The following is a 24,043-nucleotide window of genomic DNA, read 5'->3' on the forward strand; positions in this document are numbered from 1 at the left end:
AGATACCCATAAACTCACACAGAGACCCATAGACTACTCACACAGAGAACCACAGACTCGCACAGAGCAAATTAGACACACAGAGACACACTGACTCACATAGAGACCCATTGACTCACACAGAGACCCATAGACTACTCACACAAAGTCCCATAAACTCACACAGAGACCCATAGACTACTCACACAGAGACCCACAGACTCACACAGAGACCCATAGACTACTCACACAGAGACCCATAGACTCACCACACAGAGACCCATAGACTACTCACACAGAGATCCACAGACTAGCACAGAGAATATTAGACTCACACAGAGAAAATTAGACTCACACAGAGAAAAATAGACTCACACAGAGACCCATTGACTCGCACAGATACCCATAGACTCAAAGATCCATAGACTACTCACACAAAGTCCCACAAACTCACACAGAGACCCATAGACTACTCACACAGACACCCATAGACTACTCACACAGAGACCCATAGACTACTCACACAGAGACCCATAGACTACTCACACAGAGACCCATAGACTACTCACACAGAGACCCATAGACTACTCACACAAAGACCCATAGACTACTCACACAGAGACCCACAGACTACTCACACAGAGACCCATAGACTACTCACACAAAGACCCACAGACTCACACAGAGAAAATTAGACTCACACAGAGAAAATTAGACTCACACAGAGACCCACTGACTCGCATAGAGACCCAATGACTCACACAGATACCCATAAACTCACACAGAGACCCATAGACTACTCACACAGAGAACCACAGACTCGCACAGAGCAAATTAGACACACAGAGACACACTGACTCACATAGAGACCCATTGACTCACACAGAGACCCATAGACTACTCACACAAAGTCCCATAAACTCACACAGAGACCCATAGACTACTCACACAGAGACCCACAGACTCACACAGAGACCCATAGACTACTCACACAGAGACCCATAGACTCACCACACAGAGACCCATAGACTACTCACACAGAGATCCACAGACTAGCACAGAGAATATTAGACTCACACAGAGAAAATTAGACTCACACAGAGAAAAATAGACTCACACAGAGACCCATTGACTCGCACAGATACCCATAGACTCAAAGATCCATAGACTACTCACACAAAGTCCCACAAACTCACACAGAGACCCATAGACTACTCACACAGACACCCATAGACTACTCACACAGAGACCCATAGACTACTCACACAGAGACCCATAGACTACTCACACAGAGACCCATAGACTACTCACACAGAGACCCATAGACTACTCACACAAAGACCCATAGACTACTCACACAGAAACCCATAGACTACTCACACAGAGACCCATAGACTACTCACACAGAGACCCACAGACTACTCACAGAGAGACCCATAGACTACTCACACAAAGTCCCACAGACTACTCACACAGAGACCCACAGACTACTCACACAGAGACCCACAGACTACTCACACAGAGACCCATAGACTACTCACACAAAGACCCACAGACTCACACAGAGAAAATTAGACTCACACAGAGAAAATTAGACTCACACAGAGACCCACTGACTCACATAGAGACCCAATGACTCACACAGATACCCATAAACTCACACAGAGACCCATAGACTACTCACACAGAGACCCACAGACTCGCACAGAGAAAATTAGACTCACACAGAGACAAACTGACTCACACAGAGACCCACAGACTCACACAGAGACCCATAGACTACTCACACAGAGACCCATAGACTCACCACACAGAGACCCATAGACTACTCACACAGAGATCCACAGACTAGCACAGAGAATATTAGACTCACACAGAGAAAATTAGACTCACACAGAGAAAAATAGACTCACACAGAGACCCATAGACTACTCACACAAAGTCCCACAAACTCACACAGAGACCCATAGACTACTCACACAGACACCCATAGACTACTCACACAGAGACCCATAGACTACTCACACGGAGACCCATAGACTACTCACACAGAAATCCACAGACTCACACAGAGACTATTAGACTCACACAGAGACCCATAGACTCATCACACAGACACCCATAGACTACTCACACAGAGACCCATACACTACTCACACAGAGACCCAAAGACTCGCACAGAGACCCACAGACTACTCACACAGAGACCCATAGACTACTCACACAGAGACCCACAGACTCGCACAGAGACCCATAGACTACTCACACAAAGTCCCATAAACTCACACAGAGACCCATAGACTACTCACACAGAGACCCACAGACTCACACAGAGACCCATAGACTACTCACACAAAGTCCCACAGACTACTCACACAGAGACCCACAGACTACTCACACAGAGACCCACAGACTACTCACACAGAGACCCACAGACTACTCACACAGAGACCCATAGACTACTCACACAGAGACCCATAGACTCACACAGAGACCCACAGACTCGCACAGAGACCCACAGACTACTCACACAGAGACCCATAGACTACTCACACAAAGACCCACAGACTCACACAGAGAAAATTAGACTCACACAGAGAAAATTAGACTCACACAGAGACCCACTGACTTGCATAGAGACCCAATGACTCACACAGAGACCCACAGACTCACACAGAGACCCATAGACTACTCACACAGAGACCCATAGACTCACCACACAGAGACCCATAGACTACTCACACAGAGATCAACAGACTAGCACAGCGAATATTAGACTCACACAGAGAAAATTAGACTCACACAGAGAAAAATAGACTCACACAGAGACCCATTGACTCGCACAGATACCCATAGACTCAAAGACCCATAGACTACTCACACAAAGTCCCACAAACTCACACAGAGACCCATAGACTACTCACACAGACACCCATAGACTACTCACACAGAGACCCATAGACTACTCACACAGAGACCCATAGACTACTCACACAAAGACCCATAGACTACTCACACAGAAACCCATAGACTACTCACACAGAGACCCATAGACTACTCACACAAAGACCCATAGACTACTCACACAGAGACCCATATACTCACCACACAGAGACCCATAGACTACTCACACAGAGACCCATAGACTACTCACACAAAGTCCCACAGACTACTCACACAGAGACCCACAGACTACTCACACAGAGACCCACAGACTACTCACACAGAGACCCACAGACTACTCACACAGAGACCCATAGACTACTCACACAGAGACCCATAGACTCACACAGAGACCCACAGACTCGCACAGAGACCCACAGACTACTCACACAGAGACCCATAGACTACTCACACAAAGACCCACAGACTCACACAGAGAAAATTAGACTCACACAGAGAAAATTAGACTCACACAGAGACCCACTGACTCGCATAGAGACCCAATGACTCACACAGATACCCATAAACTCACACAGAGACCCATAGACTAATCACACAGAGAACCACAGACTCGCACAGAGAAAATTAGACACACAGAGACACACTGACTCACATAGAGACCCATTGACTCACACAGAGACCCATAGACTACTCATACAAAGTCCCATTAACTCACACAGAGACCCATAGACTACTCACACAGAGACCCACAGACTCACACAGAGACCCATAGACTACTCACACAGAGACCCATAGACTCACCACACAGAGACCCATAGACTACTCACACAGAGATCCACAGACTAGCACAGAGAATATTAGACTCACACAGAGAAAATTAGACTCACACAGAGAAAAATAGACTCACACAGAGACCCATTGACTCGCACAGATACCCATAGACTCAAAGATCCATAGACTACTCACACAAAGTCCCACAAACTCACACAGAGACCCATAGACTACTCACACAGACACCCATAGACTACTCACACAGAGACCCATAGACTACTCACACAGAGACCCATAGACTACTCACACAGAGACCCATAGACTACTCACACAGAGACCCATAGACTACTCACACAAAGACCCATAGACTACTCACACAGAAACCCATAGACTACTCACACAGAGACCCATAGACTACTCACACAGAGACCCATAGACTACTCACACAGAGACCCATAGACTACTCACACAAAGTCCCACAGACTACTCACACAGAGACCCACAGACTACTCACACAGAGACCCACAGACTACTCACACAGAGACCCACAGACTACTCACACAGAGACCCACAGACTACTCACACAGAGACCCATAGACTACTCACACAGAGACCCATAGACTCACACAGAGACCCACAGACTCGCACAGAGACCCACAGACTACTCACACAGAGACCCATAGACTACTCACACAAAGACCCACAGACTCACACAGAGAAAATTAGACTCACACAGAGAAAATTAGACTCACACAGAGACCCACTGACTCGCATAGAGACCCAATGACTCACACAGATACCCATAAACTCACACAGAGACCCATAGACTACTCACACAGAGACCCACAGACTCGCACAGAGAAAATTAGACTCACACAGAGACACACTGACTCACACAGAGACCCACAGACTCACACAGAGACCCATAGACTACTCACACAGAGACCCATAGACTCACCACACAGAGACCCATAGACTACTCACACAGAGATCCACAGACTAGCACAGTGAATATTAGACTCACACAGAGAAAATTAGACTCACACAGAGAAAAATAGACTCACACAGAGACCCATTGACTCGCACAGATACCCATAGACTCAAAGACCCATAGACTACTCACACAAAGTCCCACAAACTCACACAGAGACCCATAGACTACTCACACAGACACCCATAGACTACTCACACAGAGACCCATAGACTACTCACACAAAGTCCCATAAACTCACACAGAGACCCATAGACTACTCACACAGAGACCCACAGACTCACACAGAGACCCATAGACTACTCACACAGAGACCCATAGACTCACCACACAGAGACCCATAGACTACTCACACAGAGATCCACAGACTAGCACAGAGAATATTAGACTCACACAGAGAAAATTAGACTCACACAGAGAAAAATAGACTCACACAGAGACCCATTGACTCGCACAGATACCCATAGACTCAAAGATCCATAGACTACTCACACAAAGTCCCACAAACTCACACAGAGACCCATAGACTACTCACACAGACACCCATAGACTACTCACACAGAGACCCATAGACTACTCACACAGAGACCCATAGACTACTCACACAGAGACCCATAGACTACTCACACAGAGACCCATAGACTACTCACACAAAGACCCATAGACTACTCACACAGAAACCCATAGACTACTCACACAGAGACCCATAGACTACTCACACAGAGACCCATAGACTACTCACACAGAGACCCATAGACTACTCACACAAAGTCCCACAGACTACTCACACAGAGACCCACAGACTACTCACACAGAGACCCACAGACTACTCACACAGAGACCCACAGACTACTCACACAGAGACCCATAGACTACTCACACAGAGACCCATAGACTCACACAGAGACCCACAGACTCGCACAGAGACCCACAGACTACTCACACAGAGACCCATAGACTACTCACACAAAGACCCACAGACTCACACAGAGAAAATTAGACTCACACAGAGAAAATTAGACTCACACAGAGACCCACTGACTCGCATAGAGACCCAATGACTCACACAGATACCCATAAACTCACACAGAGACCCATAGACTACTCACACAGAGACCCACAGACTCGCACAGAGAAAATTAGACTCACACAGAGACACACTGACTGACACAGAGACCCACAGACTCACACAGAGACCCATAGACTACTCACACAGAGACCCATAGACTCACCGCACAGAGACCCATAGACTACTCACACAGAGATCCACAGACTAGCACAGAGAATATTAGACTCACACAGAGAAAATTAGACTCACACAGAGAAAAATAGACTCACACAGAGACCCATTGACTCGCACAGATACCCATAGACTCAAAGACCCATAGACTACTCACACAAAGTCCCACAAACTCACACAGAGACCCATAGACTACTCACACAGACACCCATAGACTACTCACACAGAGACCCATAGACTACTCACACAGAGACCCATAGACTACTCACACAGACACCCATAGACTACTCACACAGAGACCCATAGACTACTCACACAAAGACCCATAGACTACTCACACAGAAACCCATAGACTACTCACACAGAGACCCATAGACTACTCACACAAAGACCCATAGACTACTCACACAGAGACCCATATACTCACCACACAGAAACCCATAGACTACTCACACAGAGACCCATAGACTACTCACACAGAGACCCACAGACTACTCACACAGAGACCCACAGACTACTCACACAGAGACCCATAGACTACTCACACAGAGACCCATAGACTCACACAGAGACCCACAGACTCGCACAGAGACCCACAGACTACTCACACAGAGACCCATAGACTACTCACACAAAGACCCACAGACTCACACAGAGAAAATTAGACTCACACAGAGAAAATTAGACTCACACAGAGACCCACTGACTCGCATAGAGACCCAATGACTCACACAGATACCCATAAACTCACACAGAGACCCATAGACTACTCACACAGAGACCCACAGACTCGCACAGAGAAAATTAGACTCACACAGAGACACACTGACTGACACAGAGACCCACAGACTCACACAGAGACCCATAGACTACTCACACAGAGACCCATAGACTCACCGCACAGAGACCCATAGACTACTCACACAGAGATCCACAGACTAGCACAGAGAATATTAGACTCACACAGAGAAAATTAGACTCACACAGAGAAAAATAGACTCACACAGAGACCCATTGACTCGCACAGATACCCATAGACTCAAAGACCCATAGACTACTCACACAAAGTCCCACAAACTCACACAGAGACCCATAGACTACTCACACAGACACCCATAGACTACTCACACAGAGACCCATAGACTACTCACACAGAGACCCATAGACTACTCACACAGAGACCCATAGACTACTCACACAGAGACCCATAGACTACTCACACAGAGATCCATAGACTACTCACACAAAGACCCATAGACTACTCACACAGAGACCCATAGACTCACCACACAGAGACCCATAGACTACTCACACAGAGACCCATAGACTACTCACACAGAGACCCATATACTCACCACACAGAGACCCATAGACTACTCACACAGAGACCCATAGACTACTCACACAAAGTCCCACAGACTACTCACACAGAGACCCACAGACTACTCACACAGAGACCCACAGACTACTCACACAGAGACCCACAGACTACTCACACAGAGACCCATAGACTACTCACACAGAGACCCATAGACTACTCACACAGAGACCCATAGACTCACACAGAGACCCACAGACTCGCACAGAGACCCACAGACTACTCACACAGAGACCCATAGACTACTCACACAAAGACCCACAGACTCACACAGAGAAAATTAGACTCACACAGAGAAAATTAGACTCACACAGAGACCCACTGACTCGCATAGAGACCCAATGACTCACACAGATACCCATAAACTCACACAGAGACCCATAGACTACTCACACAGAGAACCACAGACTCGCACAGAGAAAATTAGACACACAGAGACACACTGACTCACATAGAGACCCATTGACTCACACAGAGACCCATAGACTACTCACACAAAGTCCCATAAACTCACACAGAGACCCATAGACTACTCACACAGAGACCCACAGACTCACACAGAGACCCATAGACTACTCACACAGAGACCCATAGACTCACCACACAGAGACCCATAGACTACTCACACAGAGATCCACAGACTAGCACAGAGAATATTAGACTCACACAGAGAAAATTAGACTCACACAGAGAAAAATAGACTCACACAGAGACCCATTGACTCGCACAGATACCCATAGACTCAAAGATCCATAGACTACTCACACAAAGTCCCACAAACTCACACAGAGACCCATAGACTACTCACACAGACACCCATAGACTACTCACACAGAGACCCATAGACTACTCACACAGAGACCCATAGACTACTCACACAGAGACCCATAGACTACTCACACAGAGACCCATAGACTACTCACACAAAGACCCATAGACTACTCACACAGAAACCCATAGACTACTCACACAGAGACCCATAGACTACTCACACAGAGACCCATAGACTACTCACACAGAGACCCATAGACTACTCACACAAAGTCCCACAGACTACTCACACAGAGACCCACAGACTACTCACACAGAGACCCACAGACTACTCACACAGAGACCCACAGACTACTCACACAGAGACCCATAGACTACTCACACAGAGACCCATAGACTCACACAGAGACCCACAGACTCGCACAGAGACCCACAGACTACTCACACAGAGACCCATAGACTACTCACACAAAGACCCACAGACTCACACAGAGAAAATTAGACTCACACAGAGAAAATTAGACTCACACAGAGACCCACTGACTCGCATGGAGACCCAATGACTCACACAGATACCCATAAACTCACACAGAGACCCATAGACTACTCACACAGAGACCCACAGACTCGCACAGAGAAAATTAGACTCACACAGAGACACACTGACTGACACAGAGACCCACAGACTCACACAGAGACCCATAGACTACTCACACAGAGACCCATAGACTCACCGCACAGAGACCCATAGACTACTCACACAGAGATCCACAGACTAGCACAGAGAATATTAGACTCACACAGAGAAAATTAGACTCACACAGAGAAAAATAGACTCACACAGAGACCCATTGACTCGCACAGATACCCATAGACTCAAAGACCCATAGACTACTCACACAAAGTCCCACAAACTCACACAGAGACCCATAGACTACTCACACAGACACCCATAGACTACTCACACAGAGACCCATAGACTACTCACACAGAGACCCATAGACTACTCACACAGAGACCCATAGACTACTCACACAGAGACCCATAGACTACTCACACAGAGATCCATAGACTACTCACACAAAGACCCATAGACTACTCACACAGAGACCCATAGACTCACCACACAGAGACCCATAGACTACTCACACAGAGACCCATAGACTACTCACACAGACACCCATAGACTACTCACACAGAGACCCATAGACTACTCACACAGAGACCCATAGACTACTCACACAGACACCCATAGACTACTCACACAGAGACCCATAGACTACTCACACAAAGACCCATAGACTACTCACACAGAAACCCATAGACTACTCACACAGAGACCCATAGACTACTCACACAAAGACCCATAGACTACTCACACAGAGACCCATATACTCACCACACAGAGACCCATAGACTACTCACACAGAGACCCATAGACTACTCACACAAAGTCCCACAGACTACTCACACAGAGACCCACAGACTACTCACACAGAGACCCACAGACTACTCACACAGAGACCCACAGACTACTCACACAGAGACCCATAGACTACTCACACAGAGACCCATAGACTCACACAGAGACCCACAGACTCGCACAGAGACCCACAGACTACTCACACAGAGACCCATAGACTACTCACACAAAGACCCACAGACTCACACAGAGAAAATTAGACTCACACAGAGAAAATTAGACTCACACAGAGACCCACTGACTCACATAGAGACCCAATGACTCACACAGATACCCATAAACTCACACAGAGACCCATAGACTACTCACACAGAGACCCACAGACTCGCACAGAGAAAATTAGACTCACACAGAGACACACTGACTGACACAGAGACCCACAGACTCACACAGAGACCCATAGACTACTCACACAGAGACCCATAGACTCACCGCACAGAGACCCATAGACTACTCACACAGAGATCCACAGACTAGCACAGAGAATATTAGACTCACACAGAGAAAATTAGACTCACACAGAGAAAAATAGACTCACACAGAGACCCATTGACTCGCACAGATACCCATAGACTCAAAGACCCATAAACTACTCACACAAAGTCCCACAAACTCACACAGAGACCCATAGACTACTCACACAGACACCCATAGACTACTCACACAGAGACCCATAGACTACTCACACAGAGACCCATAGACTACTCACACAGAGACCCATAGACTACTCACACAGAGACCCATAGACTACTCACACAGAGATCCATAGACTACTCACACAAAGACCCATAGACTACTCACACAGAGACCCATAGATTCACCACACAGAGACCCATAGACTACTCACACAGAGACCCATAGACTACTCACACAGAGACCCATATACTCACCACACAGAGACCCATAGACTACTCACACAGAGACCCATAGACTACTCACACAAAGTCCCACAGACTACTCACACAGAGACCCACAGACTACTCACACAGAGACCCACAGACTACTCACACAGAGACCCACAGACTACTCACACAGAGACCCATAGACTACTCACACAGAGACCCATAGACTACTCACACAGAGACCCATAGACTCACACAGAGACCCACAGACTCGCACAGAGACCCACAGACTACTCACACAGAGACCCATAGACTACTCACACAAAGACCCACAGACTCACACAGAGAAAATTAGACTCACACAGAGAAAATTAGACTCACACAGAGACCCACTGACTCGCATAGAGACCCAATGACTCACACAGATACCCATAAACTCACACAGAGACCCATAGACTACTCACACAGAGAACCACAGACTCGCACAGAGAAAATTAGACACACAGAGACACACTGACTCACATAGAGACCCATTGACTCACACAGAGACCCATAGACTACTCACACAAAGTCCCATAAACTCACACAGAGACCCATAGACTACTCACACAGAGACCCACAGACTCACACAGAGACCCATAGACTACTCACACAGAGACCCATAGACTCACCACACAGAGACCCATAGACTACTCACACAGAGATCCACAGACTAGCACAGAGAATATTAGACTCACACAGAGAAAATTAGACTCACACAGAGAAAAATAGACTCACACAGAGACCCATTGACTCGCACAGATACCCATAGACTCAAAGATCCATAGACTACTCACACAAAGTCCCACAAACTCACACAGAGACCCATAGACTACTCACACAGACACCCATAGACTACTCACACAGAGACCCATAGACTACTCACACAGAGACCCATAGACTACTCACACAGACACCCATAGACTACTCACACAGAGACCCATAGACTACTCACACAAAGACCCATAGACTACTCACACAGAAACCCATAGACTACTCACACAGAGACCCATAGACTACTCACACAAAGACCCACAGACTACTCACACAGAGACCCATATACTCACCACACAGAGACCCATAGACTACTCACACAGAGACCCATAGACTACTCACACAAAGTCCCACAGACTACTCACACAGAGACCCACAGACTACTCACACAGAGACCCACAGACTACTCACACAGAGACCCACAGACTACTCACACAGAGACCCATAGACTACTCACACAGAGACCCATAGACTCACACAGAGACCCACAGACTCGCACAGAGACCCACAGACTACTCACACAGAGACCCATAGACTACTCACACAAAGACCCACAGACTCACACAGAGAAAATTAGACTCACACAGAGAAAATTAGACTCACACAGAGACCCACTGACTCACATAGAGACCCAATGACTCACACACATACCCATAAACTCACACAGAGACCCATAGACTACTCACACAGAGACCCACAGACTCGCACAGAGAAAATTAGACTCACACAGAGACACACTGACTGACACAGAGACCCACAGACTCACACAGAGACCCATAGACTACTCACACAGAGACCCATAGACTCACCGCACAGAGACCCATAGACTACTCACACAGAGATCCACAGACTAGCACAGAGAATATTAGACTCACACAGAGAAAATTAGACTCACACAGAGAAAAATAGACTCACACAGAGACCCATTGACTCGCACAGATACCCATAGACTCAAAGACCCATAAACTACTCACACAAAGTCCCACAAACTCACACAGAGACCCATAGACTACTCACACAGACACCCATAGACTACTCACACAGAGACCCATAGACTACTCACACAGAGACCCATAGACTACTCACACAGAGACCCATAGACTACTCACACAGAGACCCATAGACTACTCACACAGAGATCCATAGACTACTCACACAAAGACCCATAGACTACTCACACAGAGACCCATAGATTCACCACACAGAGACCCATAGACTACTCACACAGAGACCCATAGACTACTCACACAGAGACCCATATACTCACCACACAGAGACCCATAGACTACTCACACAGAGACCCATAGACTACTCACACAAAGTCCCACAGACTACTCACACAGAGACCCACAGACTACTCACACAGAGACCCACAGACTACTCACACAGAGACCCACAGACTACTCACACAGAGACCCATAGACTACTCACACAGAGACCCATAGACTACTCACACAGAGACCCATAGACTCACACAGAGACCCACAGACTCGCACAGAGACCCACAGACTACTCACACAGAGACCCATAGACTACTCACACAAAGACCCACAGACTCACACAGAGAAAATTAGACTCACACAGAGAAAATTAGACTCACACAGAGACCCACTGACTCGCATAGAGACCCAATGACTCACACAGATACCCATAAACTCACACAGAGACCCATAGACTACTCACACAGAGAACCACAGACTCGCACAGAGAAAATTAGACACACAGAGACACACTGACTCACATAGAGACCCATTGACTCACACAGAGACCCATAGACTACTCACACAAAGTCCCATAAACTCACACAGAGACCCATAGACTACTCACACAGAGACCCACAGACTCACACAGAGACCCATAGACTACTCACACAGAGACCCATAGACTCACCACACAGAGACCCATAGACTACTCACACAGAGATCCACAGACTAGCACAGAGAATATTAGACTCACACAGAGAAAATTAGACTCACACAGAGAAAAATAGACTCACACAGAGACCCATTGACTCGCACAGATACCCATAGACTCAAAGATCCATAGACTACTCACACAAAGTCCCACAAACTCACACAGAGACCCATAGACTACTCACACAGACACCCATAGACTACTCACACAGAGACCCATAGACTACTCACACAGAGACCCATAGACTACTCACACAGAGACCCATAGACTACTCACACAGAGACCCATAGACTACTCACACAAAGACCCATAGACTACTCACACAGAAACCCATAGACTACTCACACAGAGACCCATAGACTACTCACACAGAGACCCATAGACTACTCACACAGAGACCCATAGACTACTCACACAAAGTCCCACAGACTACTCACACAGAGACCCACAGACTACTCACACAGAGACCCACAGACTACTCACACAGAGACCCACAGACTACTCACACAGAGACCCATAGACTACTCACACAAAGACCCACAGACTCACACAGAGAAAATTAGACTCACACAGAGAAAATTAGACTCACACAGAGACCCACTGACTCGCATAGAGACCCAATGACTCACACAGATACCCATAAACTCACACAGAGACCCATAGACTAATCACACAGAGACCCACAGACTCGCACAGAGAAAATTAGACTCACACAGAGACACACTGACTGACACAGAGACCCACAGACTCACACAGAGACTCATAGACTACTCACACAGAGACCCATAGACTCACCGCACAGAGACCCATAGACTACTCACACAGAGATCCACAGACTAGCACAGAGAATATTAGACTCACACAGAGACCCATTGACTCGCACAGATACCCATAGACTCAAAGACCCATAGACTACTCACACAAAGTCCCACAAACTCACACAGAGACCCATAGACTACTCACACAGACACCCATAGACTACTCACACAGAGACCCATAGACTACTCACACAGAGACCCATAGACTACTCACACAGAGACCCATAGACTACTCACACAGAGACCCATAGACTACTCACACAGAGATCCATAGACTACTCACACAAAGACCCATAGACTACTCACACAGAGACCCATAGACTCACCACACAGAGACCCATAGACTACTCACACAGAGACCCATAGACTACTCACACAGAGACCCATATACTCACCACACAGAGACCCATAGACTACTCACACAGAGACCCATAGACTACTCACACAAAGTCCCACAGACTACTCACACAGAGACCCACAGACTACTCACACAGAGACCCACAGACTACTCACACAGAGACCCACAGACTACTCACACAGAGACCCATAGACTACTCACACAGAGACCCATAGACTCACACAGAGACCCACAGACTCGCACAGAGACCCACAGACTACTCACACAGAGACCCATAGACTACTCACACAAAGACCCACAGACTCACACAGAGAAAATTAGACTCACACAGAGAAAATTAGACTCACACAGAGTCCCACTGACTCGCATAGAGACCCAATGACTCACACAGATACCCATAAACTCACACAGAGACCCATAGAGTACTCACACAGAGAACCACAGACTCGCACAGAGAAAATTAGACACACAGAGACACACTGACTCACATAGAGACCCATTGACTCACACAGAGACCCATAGACTACTCACACAAAGTCCCATAAACTCACACAGAGACCCATAGACTACTCACACAGAGACCCACAGACTCACACAGAGACCCATAGACTACTCACACAGAGACCCATAGACTCACCACACAGAGACCCATAGACTACTCACACAGAGATCCACAGACTAGCACAGAGAATATTAGACTCACACAGAGAAAATTAGACTCACACAGAGAAAAATAGACTCACACAGAGACCCATTGACTCGCACAGATACCCATAGACTCAAAGATCCATAGACTACTCACACAAAGTCCCACAAACTCACACAGAGACCCATAGACTACTCACACAGACACCCATAGACTACTCACACAGAGACCCATAGACTACTCACACAGAGACCCATAGACTACTCACACAGAGACCCATAGACTACTCACACAGAGACCCATAGACTACTCACACAAAGACCCATAGACTACTCACACAGAAACCCATAGACTACTCACACAGAGACCCATAGACTACTCACACAGAGACCCACAGACTAGCACAGAGAATATTAGACTCACACAGAGAAAATTAGACTCACACAGAGACCCACTGACTCGCATAGAGACCCAATGACTCACACAGATACCCATAAACTCACACAGAGACCCATAGACTACTCACACAGAGAACCACAGACTCGCACAGAGAAAATTAGACACACAGAGACACACTGACTCACATAGAGACCCATTGACTCACACAGAGACCCATAGACTACTCACACAAAGTCCCATAAACTCACACAGAGACCCATAGACTACTCACACAGAGACCCACAGACTCACACAGAGACCCATAGACTACTCACACAGAGACCCATAGACTCACCACACAGAGACCCATAGACTACTCACACAGAGATCCACAGACTAGCACAGAGAATATTAGACTCACACAGAGAAAATTAGACTCACACAGAGAAAAATAGACTCACACAGAGACCCATTGACTCGCACAGATACCCATAGACTCAAAGATCCATAGACTACTCACACAAAGTCCCACAAACTCACACAGAGACCCATAGACTACTCACACAGACACCCATAGACTACTCACACAGAGACCCATAGACTACTCACACAGAGACCCATAGACTACTCACACAGACACCCATAGACTACTCACACAGAGACCCATAGACTACTCACACAAAGACCCATAGACTACTCACACAGAAACCCATAGACTACTCACACAGAGACCCATAGACTACTCACACAAAGACCCACAGACTACTCACACAGAGACCCATATACTCACCACACAGAGACCCATAGACTACTCACACAGAGACCCATAGACTACTCACACAAAGTCCCACAGACTACTCACACAGAGACCCACAGACTACTCACACAGAGACCCACAGACTACTCACACAGAGACCCACAGACTACTCACACAGAGACCCATAGACTACTCACACAGAGACCCATAGACTCACACAGAGACCCACAGACTCGCACAGAGACCCACAGACTACTCACACAGAGACCCATAGACTACTCACACAAAGACCCACAGACTCACACAGAGAAAATTAGACTCACACAGAGAAAATTAGACTCACACAGAGACCCACTGACTCACATAGAGACCCAATGACTCACACACATACCCATAAACTCACACAGAGACCCATAGACTACTCACACAGAGACCCACAGACTCGCACAGAGAAAATTAGACTCACACAGAGACACACTGACTGACACAGAGACCCACAGACTCACACAGAGACCCATAGACTACTCACACAGAGACCCATAGACTCACCGCACAGAGACCCATAGACTACTCACACAGAGATCCACAGACTAGCACAGAGAATATTAGACTCACACAGAGAAAATTAGACTCACACAGAGAAAAATAGACTCACACAGAGACCCATTGACTCGCACAGATACCCATAGACTCAAAGACCCATAAACTACTCACACAAAGTCCCACAAACTCACACAGAGACCCATAGACTACTCACACAGACACCCATAGACTACTCACACAGAGACCCATAGACTACTCACACAGAGACCCATAGACTACTCACACAGAGACCCATAGACTACTCACACAGAGACCCATAGACTACTCACACAGAGATCCATAGACTACTCACACAAAGACCCATAGACTACTCACACAGAGACCCATAGATTCACCACACAGAGACCCATAGACTACTCACACAGAGACCCATAGACTACTCACACAGAGACCCATATACTCACCACACAGAGACCCATAGACTACTCACACAGAGACCCATAGACTACTCACACAAAGTCCCACAGACTACTCACACAGAGACCCACAGACTACTCACACAGAGACCCACAGACTACTCACACAGAGACCCACAGACTACTCACACAGAGACCCATAGACTACTCACACAGAGACCCATAGACTACTCACACAGAGACCCATAGACTCACACAGAGACCCACAGACTCGCACAGAGACCCACAGACTACTCACACAGAGACCCATAGACTACTCACACAAAGACCCACAGACTCACACAGAGAAAATTAGACTCACACAGAGAAAATTAGACTCACACAGAGACCCACTGACTCGCATAGAGACCCAATGACTCACACAGATACCCATAAACTCACACAGAGACCCATAGACTACTCACACAGAGAACCACAGACTCGCACAGAGAAAATTAGACACACAGAGACACACTGACTCACATAGAGACCCATTGACTCACACAGAGACCCATAGACTACTCACACAAAGTCCCATAAACTCACACAGAGACCCATAGACTACTCACACAGAGACCCACAGACTCACACAGAGACCCATAGACTACTCACACAGAGACCCATAGACTCACCACACAGAGACCCATAGACTACTCACACAGAGATCCACAGACTAGCACAGAGAATATTAGACTCACACAGAGAAAATTAGACTCACACAGAGAAAAATAGACTCACACAGAGACCCATTGACTCGCACAGATACCCATAGACTCAAAGATCCATAGACTACTCACACAAAGTCCCACAAACTCACACAGAGACCCATAGACTACTCACACAGACACCCATAGACTACTCACACAGAGACCCATAGACTACTCACACAGAGACCCATAGACTACTCACACAGAGACCCATAGACTACTCACACAGAGACCCATAGACTACTCACACAAAGACCCATAGACTACTCACACAGAAACCCATAGACTACTCACACAGAGACCCATAGACTACTCACACAGAGACCCATAGACTACTCACACAGAGACCCATAGACTACTCACACAAAGTCCCACAGACTACTCACACAGAGACCCACAGACTACTCACACAGAGACCCACAGACTACTCACACAGAGACCCACAGACTACTCACACAGAGACCCATAGACTACTCACACAAAGACCCACAGACTCACACAGAGAAAATTAGACTCACACAGAGAAAATTAGACTCACACAGAGACCCACTGACTCGCATAGAGACCCAATGACTCACACAGATACCCATAAACTCACACAGAGACCCATAGACTAATCACACAGAGACCCACAGACTCGCACAGAGAAAATTAGACTCACACAGAGACACACTGACTGACACAGAGACCCACAGACTCACACAGAGACTCATAGACTACTCACACAGAGACCCATAGACTCACCGCACAGAGACCCATAGACTACTCACACAGAGATCCACAGACTAGCACAGAGAATATTAGACTCACACAGAGACCCATTGACTCGCACAGATACCCATAGACTCAAAGACCCATAGACTACTCACACAAAGTCCCACAAACTCACACAGAGACCCATAGACTACTCACACAGACACCCATAGACTACTCACACAGAGACCCATAGACTACTCACACAGAGACCCATAGACTACTCACACAGAGACCCATAGACTACTCACACAGAGACCCATAGACTACTCACACAGAGATCCATAGACTACTCACACAAAGACCCATAGACTACTCACACAGAGACCCATAGACTCACCACACAGAGACCCATAGACTACTCACACAGAGACCCATAGACTACTCACACAGAGACCCATATACTCACCACACAGAGACCCATAGACTACTCACACAGAGACCCATAGACTACTCACACAAAGTCCCACAGACTACTCACACAGAGACCCACAGACTACTCACACAGAGACCCACAGACTACTCACACAGAGACCCACAGACTACTCACACAGAGACCCATAGACTACTCACACAGAGACCCATAGACTCACACAGAGACCCACAGACTCGCACAGAGACCCACAGACTACTCACACAGAGACCCATAGACTACTCACACAAAGACCCACAGACTCACACAGAGAAAATTAGACTCACACAGAGAAAATTAGACTCACACAGAGTCCCACTGACTCGCATAGAGACCCAATGACTCACACAGATACCCATAAACTCACACAGAGACCCATAGAGTACTCACACAGAGAACCACAGACTCGCACAGAGAAAATTAGACACACAGAGACACACTGACTCACATAGAGACCCATTGACTCACACAGAGACCCATAGACTACTCACACAAAGTCCCATAAACTCACACAGAGACCCATAGACTACTCACACAGAGACCCACAGACTCACACAGAGACCCATAGACTACTCACACAGAGACCCATAGACTCACCACACAGAGACCCATAGACTACTCACACAGAGATCCACAGACTAGCACAGAGAATATTAGACTCACACAGAGAAAATTAGACTCACACAGAGAAAAATAGACTCACACAGAGACCCATTGACTCGCACAGATACCCATAGACTCAAAGATCCATAGACTACTCACACAAAGTCCCACAAACTCACACAGAGACCCATAGACTACTCACACAGACACCCATAGACTACTCACACAGAGACCCATAGACTACTCACACAGAGACCCATAGACTACTCACACAGAGACCCATAGACTACTCACACAGAGACCCATAGACTACTCACACAAAGACCCATAGACTACTCACACAGAAACCCATAGACTACTCACACAGAGACCCATAGACTACTCACACAGAGACCCACAGACTACTCACACAGAGACCCATAGACTACTCACACAAAGTCCCACAGACTACTCACACAGAGACCCACAGACTACTCACACAGAGACCCACAGACTACTCACACAGAGACCCATAGACTACTCACACAAAGACCCACAGACTCACACAGAGAAAATTAGACTCACACAGAGAAAATTAGACTCACACAGAGACCCACTGACTCGCATAGAGACCCAATGACTCACACAGATACCCATAAACTCACACAGAGACCCATAGACTACTCACACAGAGACCCACAGACTCGCACAGAGAAAATTAGACTCACACAGAGACAAACTGACTCACACAGAGACCCACAGACTCACACAGAGACCCATAGACTACTCACACAGAGACCCATAGACTCACCACACAGAGACCCATAGACTACTCACACAGAGATCCACAGACTAGCACAGAGAATATTAGACTCACACAGAGAAAATTAGACTCACACAGAGAAAAATAGACTCACACAGAGACCCATAGACTACTCACACAAAGTCCCACAAACTCACACAGAGACCCATAGACTACTCACACAGACACCCATAGACTACTCACACAGAGACCCATAGACTACTCACACGGAGACCCATAGACTACTCACACAGAAATCCACAGACTCACACAGAGACTATTAGACTCACACAGAGACCCATAGACTCATCACACAGACACCCATAGACTACTCACACAGAGACCCATACACTACTCACACAGAGACCCAAAGACTCGCACAGAGACCCACAGACTACTCACACAGAGACCCATAGACTACTCACACAGAGACCCACAGACTCGCACAGAGACCCATAGACTACTCACACAAAGTCCCATAAACTCACACAGAGACCCATAGACTACTCACACAGAGACCCACAGACTCACACAGAGACCCATAGACTACTCACACAAAGTCCCACAGACTACTCACACAGAGACCCACAGACTACTCACACAGAGACCCACAGACTACTCACACAGAGACCCACAGACTACTCACACAGAGACCCATAGACTACTCACACAGAGACCCATAGACTCACACAGAGACCCACAGACTCGCACAGAGACCCACAGACTACTCACACAGAGACCCATAGACTACTCACACAAAGACCCACAGACTCACACAGAGAAAATTAGACTCACACAGAGAAAATTAGACTCACACAGAGACCCACTGACTTGCATAGAGACCCAATGACTCACACAGATACCCATAAACTCACACAGAGACCCATAGACTACTCACACAGAGACCCACAGACTCGCACAGAGAAAATTAGACTCACACAGAGACACACTGACTCACACAGAGACCCACAGACTCACACAGAGACCCATAGACTACTCACACAGAGACCCATAGACTCACCACACAGAGACCCATAGACTACTCACACAGAGATCCACAGACTAGCACAGCGAATATTAGACTCACACAGAGAAAATTAGACTCACACAGAGAAAAATAGACTCACACAGAGACCCATTGACTCGCACAGATACCCATAGACTCAAAGACCCATAGACTACTCACACAAAGTCCCACAAACTCACACAGAGACCCATAGACTACTCACACAGACACCCATAGACTACTCACACAGAGACCCATAGACTACTCACACAGAGACCCATAGACTACTCACACAGACACCCATAGACTAATCACACAGAGACCCATAGACTACTCACACAAAGACCCATAGACTACTCACACAGAAACCCATAGACTACTCACACAGAGACCCATAGACTACTCACACAAAGACCCATAGACTACTCACACAGAGACCCATATACTCAACACACAGAGACCCATAGACTACTCACACAGAGACCCATAGACTACTCACACAAAGTCCCACAGACTACTCACACAGAGACCCACAGACTACTCACACAGAGACCCACAGACTACTCACACAGAGACCCACAGACTACTCACACAGAGACCCATAGACTACTCACACAGAGACCCATAGACTCACACAGAGACCCACAGACTCGCACAGAGACCCACAGACTACTCACACAGAGACCCATAGACTACTCACACAAAGACCCACAGACTCACACAGAGAAAATTAGACTCACACAGAGAAAATTAGACTCACACAGAGACCCACTGACTCGCATAGAGACCCAATGACTCACACAGATACCCATAAACTCACACAGAGACCCATAGACTAATCACACAGAGAACCACAGACTCGCACAGAGAAAATTAGACACACAGAGACACACTGACTCACATAGAGACCCATTGACTCACACAGAGACCCATAGACTACTCATACAAAGTCCCATAAACTCACACAGAGACCCATAGACTACTCACACAGAGACCCACAGACTCACACAGAGACCCATAGACTACTCACACAGAGACCCATAGACTCACCACACAGAGACCCATAGACTACTCACACAGAGATCCACAGACTAGCACAGAGAATATTAGACTCACACAGAGAAAATTAGACTCACACAGAGAAAAATAGACTCACACAGAGACCCATTGACTCGCACAGATACCCATAGACTCAAAGATCCATAGACTACTCACACAAAGTCCCACAAACTCACACAGAGACCCATAGACTACTCACACAGACACCCATAGACTACTCACACAGAGACCCATAGACTACTCACACAGAGACCCATAGACTACTCACACAGAGACCCATAGACTACTCACACAGAGACCCATAGACTACTCACACAAAGACCCATAGACTACTCACACAGAAACCCATAGACTACTCACACAGAGACCCATAGACTACTCACACAGAGACCCATAGACTACTCACACAGAGACCCATAGACTACTCACACAAAGTCCCACAGACTACTCACACAGAGACCCACAGACTACTCACACAGAGACCCACAGACTACTCACACAGAGACCCACAGACTACTCACACAGAGACCCACAGACTACTCACACAGAGACCCATAGACTACTCACACAGAGACCCATAGACTCACACAGAGACCCACAGACTCGCACAGAGACCCACAGACTACTCACACAGAGACCCATAGACTACTCACACAAAGACCCACAGACTCACACAGAGAAAATTAGACTCACACAGAGAAAATTAGACTCACACAGAGACCCACTGACTCGCATAGAGACCCAATGACTCACACAGATACCCATAAACTCACACAGAGACCCATAGACTACTCACACAGAGACCCACAGACTCGCACAGAGAAAATTAGACTCACACAGAGACACACTGACTCACACAGAGACCCACAGACTCACACAGAGACCCATAGACTACTCACACAGAGACCCATAGACTCACCACACAGAGACCCATAGACTACTCACACAGAGATCCACAGACTAGCACAGTGAATATTAGACTCACACAGAGAAAATTAGACTCACACAGAGAAAAATAGACTCACACAGAGACCCATTGACTCGCACAGATACCCATAGACTCAAAGACCCATAGACTACTCACACAGAGATCCACAGACTAGCACAGAGAATATTAGACTCACACAGAGAAAATTAGACTCACACAAAGAAAAATAGACTCACACAGAGACCCATTGACTCGCACAGATACCCATAGACTCAAAGACCCATAGACTACTCACACAAAGTCCCACAAACTCACACAGAGACCCATAGACTACTCACACAGACACCCATAGACTACTCACACAGAGACCCATAGACTACTCACAGAGAGACCCATAGACTACTCACACAGAGACCCATAGACTACTCACACAGAGACCCATAGACTACTCACACAGAGATCCATAGACTACTCACACAAAGACCCATAGACTACTCACACAGAGACCCATAGACTCACCACACAGAGACCCATAGACTACTCACACAGAGACCCATAGACTACTCACACAGAGACCCATATACTCACCACACAGAGACCCATAGACTACTCACACAGAGACCCATAGACTACTCACACAAAGTCCCACAGACTACTCACACAGAGACCCACAGACTACTCACACAGAGACCCACAGACTACTCACACAGAGACCCACAGACTACTCACACAGAGACCCATAGACTACTCACA

Source organism: Petromyzon marinus, unplaced genomic scaffold (assembly GCF_048934315.1).
Source record: "Petromyzon marinus isolate PM22_M1 ecotype Great Lakes invasive population unplaced genomic scaffold, UKy_Petmar_22M1.pri1.0 PM_G_Scaffold_59, whole genome shotgun sequence".
NCBI classification, from domain to species: domain Eukaryota; kingdom Metazoa; phylum Chordata; class Hyperoartia; order Petromyzontiformes; family Petromyzontidae; genus Petromyzon; species Petromyzon marinus.